This window comes from Patella vulgata, chromosome 9, assembly GCF_932274485.2.
Source record: "Patella vulgata chromosome 9, xgPatVulg1.2, whole genome shotgun sequence".
NCBI lineage: Eukaryota > Metazoa > Mollusca > Gastropoda > Patellidae > Patella > Patella vulgata.
Genome location: NC_065887.2, coordinates 26,382,511 through 26,396,234, shown reverse-complemented (window position 1 = coordinate 26,396,234; position 13,724 = coordinate 26,382,511). Strand labels below are relative to the sequence as shown.

General features: G+C 35.5%; 1 long non-coding RNA gene across 1 annotated transcript in view; it reads right to left on the bottom strand.

Annotated features, from left to right (window-relative positions):
• The window catches only part of LOC126832487 (uncharacterized), a 77,428-nt gene that overhangs the window by 12,222 nt on the left and 51,482 nt on the right, over window positions 1–13,724 (bottom strand). Inside the window, exons 3-4 of the long non-coding RNA XR_007684734.2 lie at window positions 11,853–11,978; window positions 10,472–10,584 (exon numbers count right to left, since the gene is read on the bottom strand). This is a non-coding gene — a long non-coding RNA (uncharacterized LOC126832487). The remainder of the gene's footprint in view (window positions 1–10,471; window positions 10,585–11,852; window positions 11,979–13,724) is intronic.

The following is a 13,724-nucleotide window of genomic DNA, read 5'->3' as shown; positions in this document are numbered from 1 at the left end:
ATTCGTCGATAAACATGACCTGGATCTGTCATTTATTCAAGTTCTGTAAACTTATCCCGACGCATTAAGACAAAATGAAACGTTAATTTAAAACGGTTCATCTTTTAAATTGGGCAATAGTTCTGAAAAATGTGTCTATACATAATCGCAAACTCTCATTTTGAAAGTGTCTTAAGGCCCCGTCACACTTATTCGGAATCAGCATAAATCAAGTAGAACCAACCAGCCACATTTGGTAGGGAATTTCAAATTGTCCAAAATTCTTATAGCTTTGTAAGAATGCTGTTCGAATACTTAGAATGCATTTCAAATTCGATTGTATACGAGCGACAATCGAAAGATTCCGACGGCATTTGAAGTGCACTCCACTTGAACTCTTTAAATATCGGAACAGATTCCGACAGTATTCCAGCTCATTCGAGTCGCACTTGGACCATTCTGGCAGGATTCTCCCTAGGATTCGTTCTGAATGTTTCGAATGCTGTTGGAATGCCGTAAGAATATTGAGAATGGAGTAACTTCGAATACACTTCGAATGTCATTTGATATGTCTCCATTTCGAATGCACCTCGAAATTATTGTGCATAAGCGTGAATGGGCCAAAAAATTTGGAATGCACACAGAATGCAGCCATGATGCACTTCGAATACCCAGGTATATACACATTCCGACGGCATTCCAGCTCATTCTTCGTCTGTGTGACTGGGGTATAAGGATTCTTCTACTTTATTGATTCGATCAAATTTCACAAGATATCCAAATACTGAATTGTAGGAGTGACTTGCGGGCAGACGATTTACCCAATACTTGTTTTTCACAATAATAGGGTAGTACTCAATTAGTATTGAGTAGTGTTGGGTAAATCGCCCTGTCGGGTAGTGAGTGTTTACTTTATTCCATGCAATATCATTGGATCTGGCTAAACATGCGTCGTCATGACCATGTCAAATATGAGTTTAAACTGTGTGTTCCAGTCTGTGCGCTGCCACATGGCCTTTAGCAGCGGGGTAAAACCAGATCTTATTCTCTGGCATGCGTTGGATCGAAACCACGCCCATGACATACATTGTGATCTGAAATGGACGCGTTAGACTATTTGGCCACCCAGCCTGGAAGTCATAGAATGGATTGAGAAGGAGTCTGTATGGAAGGCCCTGGGGCATCTAAAGAAGTTAATGTTCTCACGTGATCTTGAATTTACGTCGTTTCTGGTAAATTGGAAGGCACAGCAGTCCATGGAGGTTTGATACTCAGCATCATTTGGAGGTTTTTCAAAAGATATCACGCGCACGGGATCAGGCGCAGGGAGACCAAGACCATGGTCCGTCCATGGTCGAATCGTAAATATCCCAGAAGACTTATTTTTGGTAGCCTACCAATTTAAGAAACTGGATTTTATGTAGGATGCAGTAAATCTGTGTATTGCCATGATATGTGTTTTTCCTGTGGAAAAACTGGACAGGGTGTGTTTCGTTACAATATGCCAATTTTGCTTCTTTCAGTGACTATCTATTTTTAATAATCAGATGTTTTTAATTATATATAACGACAGCCTTTACATAAATTTAATGTTGACCTTCAGTGAACTATCTGGTTGGTTTTACTTTTAAGAATAATTAGTACAATCTGAAGTTTCATGTAATGATCAATCATATGTAGTACAAGTACAGCCTGTCCCAAGGGTATTCCATCACGAATTGATTAATACAAAAATGAAATGAAATAGGTTTAACGTCCTACTGTTCTGCTCCTAATTGATTAATACAAAGTGACACATATCACATACACTGGGAGACTATCTCTCGACTGACCTAAACATTTAGTGGGACCCTGAGTTACTCTAATTTTAATGTCATTATACTATTTAAAAATATACTCCCACGAACGAAGTTATCCGGCAGATATTTTATTAAGCTCTTCAGATAATCAACATTACCAAAATGTTGATTGATTCGTTTGATAACGATGAAAGTACTAGCCAAAATTTTAATTTTTAGTGTTTTTTCTCTAATACTTGAATTTTAATATATATATATATATTTATATTTGTAAGGGATAGTAGTAGTAGAACCGCATGGTTTTGTTTACTAACCAAAGCACAATGTTCAGATCGCTCCCCTACCCCCACCCGATATAAAGGACATATTTTCTCAATTTTACCGCCTTTAGTTTACCAAGCCATTTCAGACAATTTATGGGCTAGCCAAACCTTATAAATACCCTGTTCATTTTCAAAACTCAAAGCAATTAAATAATGACCATTTGTATAAATAGCCCAGACAACCTAGCTCATGGGGGTGTACATTTCATTGCCTGGCAACCTTATAAAGAATGGAAAGCATGGGATAATAATAGATCTATATGAACACATACTCGAAACTGGACTCTTTATATATATATAAAAGTACACCAAATACGTTTTCTATATCAAATTACTACTCTTGCCGGAAGATATAATTTTAGATAATTCAATCATAAGAGCAATAATAATGTGGGGTCAAGGTTGACGGATGTCCGTCAAATAAGAATTAATTAAAGAGCCAAGTTTTGTAAAGATATCAATTGTTGAACTTAGAAATCCTACAGATAGACCTAGATGTATTATGGAACTTGCTCAATGACTTTGTAATGATTGTAAGTCAAGCGTTTTAACCAAATCAATGGCAATAATACTAAGAATAATTCTGGTTCAAATTCTGAATTTATCCCAGTTCTTGCTTGTATAGATATATATACCAAGTGTACTCAAAAACCAATTAAACCTGTAGACGGTTCTTAATTAAATGATGAATATGTGACTATTTCAATTGATTCGAGACCGCTGGAGGCTCCTCTGTTGTTTGGGTACCCGCTTCGGGGCCAAGATGGACCTTCCCTCTAAATATAATTGACTGGATAGCCCCAATAATTTACTTCATGGGCAATTAAATCACTATCAGGCTCATAAAAATATAATGAATCTTTTGGAAACGGGAGCCGTGGTGGATAAGTGAGTAAGTCGTTCGTTCGCTAATCTAGGGGTCACGTCTTCGATCCCGGTATTGGCTGAGAAAGTTCACCTGGCTTTGTCGGCGTTGTCCCCGCCCCACCTGTCAGTGGCACAGGACAGGAGATAACGTATAGTCGTTAGGGTGCGACGATGAACCGCGGACCCGTACAGGTAAACAATTCACTGTCCGGGCAAACGTTCCCTTATAGCAAACTTTATGGCGTATGCCCGTCTTTATTAGCTCAGTCGGCGGTGCAGCACAGTGGGACGTTGAACACCATTTCATTTCATTTCTTTTAGAAAACCTTCGTTAGTACGATGTTATGATTGATCGGGCTAATTCATACTTTCTATGAGTAACTCAACAAAGAACAGAATAATTCACGCATATTCTTCAGAGACGCGATTTTTTTAAAGTTGCTTCTTTTCATACCCCTTTTATATTAGACAAAATTAGCTACTTCTTACAGATTTCTATTAGCACAAAGTAGCTAATCAAAATAAAAATTGCTTTGGTGGGTTTTGTCCCCTTTCTCTGTAAGTACTCAATGTAAGAATAGAATATGAACTTCAGATGAATAAGATAAAGATAATCTTAATCGATATATTGGCGGTTCGATTCTTGAGATAGTATAGAGTGAATTTAATGTTCTTTGTTAAAATTTACTTCCTCATTGACTGTTTGTTCCATATATTGCGAAACAGCCTGAATGCATTGTTCTGAACTGGTTGTTTTTTGTTTTGTGAAACAGTCCCATGCCATTGTCATAAACTGTTTGTTTTATGTTTTGTGAAGCAGTTTTGCTGCATTGTGTCTTAAGCCACCTCACTGTGTTAAGCAGATAACTGCAATGATAAGGAAAGAAATTATTTGAATAGATTAATACCGTAATTTAAGATATTTAAAGCCCATCTGTGATAAATATGGATATCTGTAAATATGGGACGTATGACGAGAATACAAAAAAGACATTTCCAAATAATGATTGTTTGCAGCCATATGCGCTCACTATAACTGTTCTTGACGAGAGTTACCCAAACCAACGTGAATTAAGAAACAGGCTTGTAACCATTCCTGTTTCAGATACTAATCCCAAAACAGCTTTTAGCTAAAAAGTTAGATAACAAATCCAGTATGAAAGCAGCCTTGTGGAGAGTTATATTACACCAAGCTGAAAACAATCGGGTTGAAAAGTCGGTGACAATCACAATCTGAAAAAAACCCGAGTCGATTAACAGTATTATTGACCAATAAATAGATATGTCATTTATATAGTTTATTTTTGGGTTATATGGATGCGATGCCAATTAAAGTGGACCTCCACGAATAATTCGAGTACAGATATATATACTCAGATCAGATGCCAGCCGATTAAAACGAGAATAAGTGTTAAATGTAAGAATCTAGAAAACAGAAATTTAAAACGACAGGTGCGTTCTATCGTGTGGATATATATGTTGTATATTTTGTGTAAGTATTATCAGGTGATGAACGTGTCATACCACAAGTTTATAACTTATAGTGGCAGACTTAGATCTATATGTACGATATGCTTTAACATCACGTGTCTACACGAAGTGTTTCGTGTCAGAGCAAATCAAAAGAAACATATTAAAATTCTGCTAACTTGTAACCAATCTGTCAACATGGGATAAGATTATTGAGATAATGCACGCATTTAATATAACATAGTTTCGTATTAAAATGAGTGCGTGTTCTTCATTTATGCCTTTTTCCCTACGCAAATGTTTGTCCTTTTACCCATAGCATACTATCTGCATAATGTTTCTCGGTGATATCTTTGTTTATTGAAAGAATACACTTGTTTTTTCGCCGATCCTTTAAATGATCAGTTCATTATCAAAAAATTATGTTTGGTTGATAAAAATATATTCAAATTTGCAAAAATACTAATGTCATTTTATATGCGACAACAAACTCTTGAATTAATTGTTTTCTGTCATCGTCAAATATGATATTAGTGTATATTTGTAAAATAATATTTATTTTAGTTTCCAGATCTGGGTGCAAATATTTATAAAATAGATAAAATATAACTTAGTTCTAGAAATAATATTTTTAACCAAGTTATTTTAAAATTCTTAACAAGAATGAGCTCGATTGATTAATTTTTAATGGCCGTTTTGATTTAAACTAGAGATGTTGATTTCCATTGATCGATGTTTATTTAGATAATACAAGCATTACGAGTTTTAGTTAGGGGAACTAAGTGAAAAATGGTTTGTTTGACAAATTTGTTTGCATTTGTTTAACTTAAACAAACCGCCGGGAGCAGAAAGAGCGAATGTCTAACACTGCTTAGTCTACGGGCCTAAAATGGTTTAAATGTAGAACGATATTCATCTTGCAAGACAAAAGAACCCATTTTAAACAAATGGCCATCGGTTTATACACATTAACTGTTCATGCTACAATAGTTGAATCTAGAAGTTAGTAAATATAATTAATTAGAGTACTACTTATCACTAGATATTACCTTTATATGCATGCGCTGTAATTTGAAACCATAATTTTGTTTGGATATGCACACTCGGTACAGATAGTTTTAGCAAACAAGGTCATTGATACCCATCATATACAATACTTGTAAACACCACTAACACAGGCATTTTGAATTGATTGTCATTGCTATTGTGTTCCCTTGAAAGGACCACGAGATAGGGTATGATTGTTCTTATACTAAACTGAAACAATTCCCTAAAGTATGTATCAGCAATGATGATTGCACAGTGATCTTTTGATGTTGGCTTAAAGAATTCACAACTTTAAATCTTATAAAATAATCACATCTAATTTTGAAGAGACTACTTAAAATTGGTTTCGTGAGTAAATATTTTGAAAGCGCTGTCATGTACGTGATCAGTTTAGGTAATTATTCTATTAATGGAATGTTTTTTATGTATAACATACGAGGGAGGACAACTTTTCACAAACGGCAGAGTTTACACCTGCTCTTCTTCGATTTTCAAATATCAAGACCGGGATTTAAAAATCGTGAAGGTTCTTCTAGACTCACGTCTGAATTCGAGTCAGGGCATACTATTCATTCAGGGATATGATATTCGGGAAAACTAACTGCTCCCGCAGATTCATATTTCAGATGTCGACTATTTATTTGCAAAGCGAAACTAAAGCTGCGTTAGTATCCGAAGATGCAGAAAAGTAGGAAGTTAACCCGCATGGCTTTAAATACCAATAAACCATGTGACGGCAGATGCTTTGGGTAAAGAGTAGCATACTGATCTGAATATTCAGTGGTGTATGATGTGAACGCAGCATAATGGTAGTTAACAGCGCTACTAACGAACATTTTGGATAACCGTTATTCGCAAACAGTTTGTATCAGGCTAACCGGCATAATTACATCGAATGCAATATAACCAGATTAACACCTGTCTTTAAATATATCTCGAACTTTTACTGATATACTTACTTCAGAAATATCTGCCCAAAAAACATGTTGAGTAACTAAATCTGATTAAAATATGACGCAAGGGGTGAATGCACGGCCATGCTATTTCAACAAGGTTTATAATAAACAATAAGGTTTTTATTCAATGTATATAATAAATTTATTCATATAGATCTTACGTATATACAAAACGCCATCTTTTCGATAGATAGTTACTTATTTATGATTGCAAACGTCGTGATAACATCAACAATTTTATGATTTATGAATTATCACTTTACGATACAAATTTAAGATGTATTTATATACTAACACGGTATTGTTTTCTCACAAAGCACGTAATGTTATCCCTTCTCTTTTCTTTCATTTGGGTTATATATCAGTTTTAAAGAACACCCATTCAATTATTAAATCATGACGTGGCATACAGTATGGCTGACGTGAATACCATAAATAAGAATATCTTCTTAGACAAATAATACACGATGTCTAGACGGTATTTTGCAAAAACTAGACAACTTATAATAATCGGCGACTATGCACATGGTCATATCCTAATCAACCGTCCGGCCAACTTTGCTGCACTCCACTACCCAAAGATTTGTCTATATTATGTGGACTAACTGTCGGACGACATAAGCTAAGGACCTTGAACGCCTCGCCCCACAAACAATTATGTACACAATTCAAACGTTGGTTTGATATGTGTTTAATCTCATAAATTTCGGTTTCCCTATTTATTGGACTTAACCGTTGAGCTTACAAGTGTCTGCCGCGAGATCGATTTATTTCATCTTTGACCAGAAAGTTTATAATTTGTATTTCTATTAACCCAACCACAAGTTAAGATTTATGCTTTTTATTTGAGCCACAAAATCGAACCTTATTTGAAAACTCGTTCCGAAGAATGAAGTAAGTTATAACTTTTAGTAGCCAGCTACCCTGTACGTTGATTATACACTTTGCTTAATCATTGGATTTTAAATTTTAATATATTTTTCAACTTCTTACTAATTTACCTTCACACTCCTAGCACTTTTTGACGGGGACTGGAATGCCAAACGTTCCAAGGCGTCTCTCTCTCTTTCTCTCTCTCCCTTTCTCTCCCTCTCTCTTTTATAATAATAAGGCTTATTTCTGTGAAACTGTTTGATAGTACCAGAATTTTCTTTTGAGAATATTTTCAGAAAAGACGACAAAACATCAGACAATATTCAACAACGGGTTAAAAAAAAAGAAGAAAAGATAGAGGTTAGTAAGATTGTTAAAATATTGACAAAACATAAATATGTGTCATAATAATGTGAGAAAATCGACGTAGCTTATTCCAAATTCAAATCGCTCAGAAGTATACGTCTGTGATTTCTTAGTATAGGCGATCATGCTTCATGCTAGAATGAACGTTTGGAAAATATTCCCTATTTTTAGTGTATTATACCTTAGAGTTAGTTGGTTTTAATTTTGAGTGAATCCTGTATCACTGCACGGTTACGGCTGCCACCCTTATCCTTTCATTTTCTGTGAGATATACGTTTGTTATTTATTGCTTGCAGTGTATTGTGTATGTTGTGTATATTGTCAGTGCGTTTGTCATATGGAGTTTTATTCATATGAGGTGCCCCGCCCCCCGGAACTTACTATTTAACACATCCCTTCTTGTCTGCGATATCACCTCGGTGGAAGCGGACGTAAAATACAACTAACTCATCATCGATTAGATAAATTGTCTGCGATATCACCCCGGTGGAAGCGGACGTAAAATACAACTAATAACAACAACAACAACAACGATTAGATAAAGCTGATGTTTAAAAGAAAGGTGGTATTGGGTCGAAGCAGTTCTGGGGAATCTGTTCAATTAAAAGTCCATCGGAAAGCAAGTAATTGTTAGAGATGGGGTTTGTTTTCAAATAAAATAAATGGCATAACTAATTATTCTGCCTAACATGACATATACTATATATGTCATGTTTTATATACTAAGGCCATGAAATAAAAGATCCATATGTTTGGTAATTGAATTAAGTTAACTGTTATGCATTCTGCCAAACATGACATTTTTAAAAAAAAAATTGAATTGTCTGTCAGTTAATGTCAAACCATGGATGTGTCTTGATAGAATGGGGCCGCGTTAGTTCAGTGAGCAAGGCGCTGCATGGCTCGCTAACCAGGAGTTTTCGGGTTCAAATACTTCGTCGTGGTTTTCCCTTGTCAATAATTCGCCTCCGCACGTTAAAGATTCCCCAGATACTCTAAATTCGAAATAAGAGTATGCCGTAGTGCCGCTGGGCAAAACTTCTCTCGTGATGTACAGGAGTAGTACGTTAACCCCTATTTCATGTCATTCCATTTAATATTAAATACAAAGTCATAAATATGTATTTGTACTATTATAATCCAAAATGATATAATTGGTTGGGAGTTGATATCATTGATTTCAATTAAAGAAATTGAAAATACACAGTTTTCCATTACACTACGTTGGTTTTTTAATACTTTGACATGCAAATGCATCACTGTATTGATAGCCTTCTTTTTGTATACATGAGTTGTAACTTGTCAGTTCCATTACGGATCTCGTTTATTATGCAAGATGAATAATAACCTTTGGGAAATATTGCCATCTGTGTTGATGAAAAACATATTAAGTAATTATTTTGTTATTACAAAATATATATAATGTCACGAAATCTAACCCTATATTTAAGACCCTATAAATATTTCAAACTCAGTATATGAGGGCTTGTTCTGTATAGTTTCGAGCGCCATTTGTAATGATCAAAGAAATACATATTCCACACGACAATGTGAAAATAATTCTAAAAAGGCCGAATCACAAACGGCAAAATAATAATAATAAAAACCCGTAGAATGGACTGAACAGGCGCAAACGATGGCCGCTCACGTATTTCACCGAACATAATTGATTAGAAATTACAATTACAAATTTAAAAAATGAATGTAAATCACTCATATTACATTGCTATGTGCTTTTTAGAACCATTTTCGTGTTATACGCCCTTTAACAGTTATCATATAGCTTAATGTTACATTATCCCATAGATTATCATGATTTATTTTTTATATCAAGTTTAATTCCCTACTTGATCTTTTTAAATATAAAATGTCGCATAATATTGTAGAATTACAAATAATATACAGAACGAGGGTATATATGACAATGGAGGCAGGCGTGAATGAAGACGATGCCCGTAATGACTACAATCTGTTATGATATGTTATGTTCCTGTGTGCTGTATTGTTGGGTTTTAGAATTATGGATGTAATTTTGTTTCTGCATTGTTGAAATAAAGAAGTAAAATCAACAGCCATCGTTATCCTTAGATCATTTGATATACTATGTTACAGTGTTAACCTATTTAATATCTCGGCCACTTGATGTTCGAGAGAGTTGATTATGGGCTTGTACCTGTAAAAAACTTTATGCCATAAAAACGACCTACAATACGCAGATTAGTTCTTGAATAATGCATCTTAAAAGGTGATCCAACAATGGTTATAACTATTGCTTCGGGAATATGTTAAAGCATAAATAATAAAGACATACAGATACACTACAATATAACAACAGACCATAAAGTTGTGCAAAAAATACAAATATGACCAAAACACAAAAAGACAAACCATAGTGAAGGTACTATACAGAAGGAATAAAAAGAAGATCAAATGAAGAGAAATGGGGATAACGTCCCACTTTTCCGCCACAGCTGGGGTAATGAAGACAGAATATAGAAGATACTATAGAGTAAGCAACCTGCATTTAATACAGACATGAGTAAAACTAGTAGAAATACAAAGAGCGTACTGAATGTTCTAAGAATACATTTGCTGTTTATTAAAAATACAAAAAAATGTTTAAATTGTATTCAGTACTACCAAGACACGGCAATGGGTTATCATTCGAAGATGTAGTAATTTCGAAAACATTTAGCTATTATCACATGACTTAGTCGCAAAGAACCAAACATTGATATATCGTGACAGTAAATATCTATGCCCCTAAAATATAGATAAAGAAAATACTTACGGATAAATCTGTGGATGATGTTCTCGAACAGGACGAGAAGTTCGTCCAAGTTTTATTAAGTTCTGGGTGGAAATACCAATCACCCTCTGGTGTACAATATCGTGTAGCATATTCTAGAAATAGAAAGATATAAATCTGGTTTATCATTCGATGAACACACCGCGGTCATATAGGGACAAATATTTATTTACTTTTAGGTAATATCCGTCGGTATGTGCCCAGTGATTTTAGCCGTGGGGAATAAGAAAAGTAAGACAGTCAGGTGGGCGCGTACGACCGTGGGATCAACGAAACACCACTTCTTACCAACATCGGACTAGTATTACCCCCACCCCACCTCCTCTCCCGCCCATAGAGTTTGCCCAAAGTGTGGGTGAGTGTGTACATCCATAATCAACTCCGCTTACATGTATCAACTGATCGTACTAGATTGGCGAGAACTTTACACTCATCATTAGGAATCATTAGGATTTTTTTTCAAATTCGTATGTGTGACAGTGTCAGTGACAATAGCAATGCGGCAGATTGACAATATGAACATTTAAGAATGCTGATCCAATCCAATTTGGTTTATACGGGGGCGACGTTAGCTGGGTAAGGCGCCAGCGCCAGCTCACTAACCAGAAGGTGCAGAACGGGTCGGGGCGGAGGGGGGGGGGGGAAGACTGGAAAGGAACACCATGCCACCTGATAAACCAATAATTTTATATGAGTGTAATGGCAATGCGAGTGCGATTGGATTGACAGATCTAATTTAAAAGTAATCTTTTAATCTTGTTTCATGGATGTTTTTGACACAAATTTTAGATTTCATAAACTGTGAATTATAAATGCAGCCAAAGATAGGCTAAATATCCCGAATTACCTGCCAATGTCTTTCAGTTTCGAGGAGATAATCTAAAATGTTATAAATTATCCTGTACATTTTAAATTTAATAACTTCTGTTCCAAAGACTTTACCTCCCTGGGTTACACATTTTACATTCTACTATATTGTCCTATTCAATAAGTATTATTGTACGGTTCTCAAGAATTACTACGCTCTTATATATTCAATAAATATTATTCTCTAATATATTTAAAGATGTCCAACGAAATACGGCATGAGTCTCAAACAAATGCCAATTTCTAGTGTCCGGTTATTCCAGTCTATTGCGCAGATATGGCGTTACCGTTTGACATGTTGCTGAATGTGTCTAGCCTCGTTCTTTCTGTTCATTGGTTACAAGTGACGCTGAAACGCACTATCGTACACGATTCTTGTACCAATGGTAAAATGTTTATTTTGTCTTAAATATTGGATATCAATGGTAGTCACCGAAACCCAATGATAGTCACAGGGAACCGAATGATAGACACAACAACTGATTTTTGTAATTACCATTGTCGTTAAAACCATGAATATAGTTAGGACACGGTTGTTTAACCAGGGATCCGGCTGGTGATTCATTCCAACATAAAACTTTATCCCATATTACTCCACATTTTGGTGTTTCTGCTGTTGTCTCTGAAATGAAATGAAATGGGGGTTAACGACCTACTGTTCTGCTCCTAAACTGAGCTAATGAAGATGGGCATACGCCTTACAGTGTGCTATGAGGGAAATTTTGCCCGGGCAGCGGCGCTACGGCCTACTCTTATATCGAATTCCTACTGCCAAGGGATCTTTTACGTGCACGTCAATATGTACACGGGACCTCGGTTTTTCGTCCCATCCGAACGACTAGACAGCTGTCCTTGTCAGCCCCCCGTCCTGCATTCACTGACAAGGGGAAACCACGCCGGAAAATCTGGATGAACTTTCTCGGCCAATGCAGGAATCGAACACCCGACCTCCAGGATAGCGAGCCAGCGTCTTACCCACTTAGCCACGTGCCCCCCCCCCCTCTGAAATGAAGGATGCGATGATTTAAAATAGGTAGTACTACTACCGGATAACGTTGGCTAGCTTCGTTTACTCCTTAGATAGAGATGTGGTATCAGGTGTTATAGAAAGAGTAGGTATGCACAAACGCCATGCCACCACGCTTACAGCTAACTAGAGCAATGTCGTGGATCAAGAATAAAGATGGCACATTCTAATGCATTTACAAATACGCGCTAAAAGTATATTTCATGAAAAATATTATTATACAAAGCATTATGATAAAAATCTTCTGACGTCGATGTAAGCAGACACAATATTACATCTGACAGCAAACAGATAAAAAGACAAAATAAGCTAGATTAGTTAGCGTAATAGACGTCTCGTTGGATGATTTGAAAACGTTTTGTATATTTATGTTACAGACTAGGTTTGGAACAGTGTTGTATACCGATATATTATAGAATACGTTGGGTATAGCGTTGAAATAATGCTCGTTCGTTGTCTGCTTTATTAACCAAGTAATCCAAATACAAAGTTTTGATATTTCAGGTTTGTAAATGTTGTTTTGTCAACTTAAAGGTGCATTTTTTCAAACTAACCCGAATACAAAAAATAAAAGCTTCATCTGTTTTACTACATAGCAAAAAAATGCTATATAACTTGTTAAAAATTTGTCCTTAGTTGATAATGTGGTGGTGTTAATTGTTGGTTGTGTAAGTCATTAACAACGGTTAAATTTCGCCGGATATTTTGGATATCGTGTTAACATATAACGAAAGATGAAGAATTAAAAGTAACACAGTTTGTTTATAACAAACAACTTGAACGCATTATAAACACTCTCTTAAAACTAGTACGTTCATGATTCCAGTGCGATTTAAGAAAACAGGCGCTTTGCTCGTTGATATTTTATGATTTCAAGGAACACACACAAACATGATTCCAACAGTTTCATATTAAAAACAGCAGGTCTAGATAAAACGATATAGCATATACAATCTTAGAGTTAAGAGATACTTGTTTGAAGATTTAATTCAAAAATTTATAACATCAATTTAAAAGAGAAATAGTTTGGTATGGCATTCTAAAGAATTTAACATAGATTTTATATTTAATCTTTTCAGTTCATAAAAATTACAAATTAATTTCAATACACAGGTTACACTATAGCGTTGGTCTTTTAGTTCCGCTATGTTATTTTTAAAAAATTTAAAGCTCCAATATGCCAGGTGGTCCACAAATAATTTATTTACGTTCATAAATAAAATGGACGGCAGCAAGTACGAGCGTACTATGGACCAGGAACCAAACACGATGCCATCGCGGCCATCTTGGAATTGTGATGCCATATTAAAAGCCCGTCAATCGATGCGCAATTATCCAAGG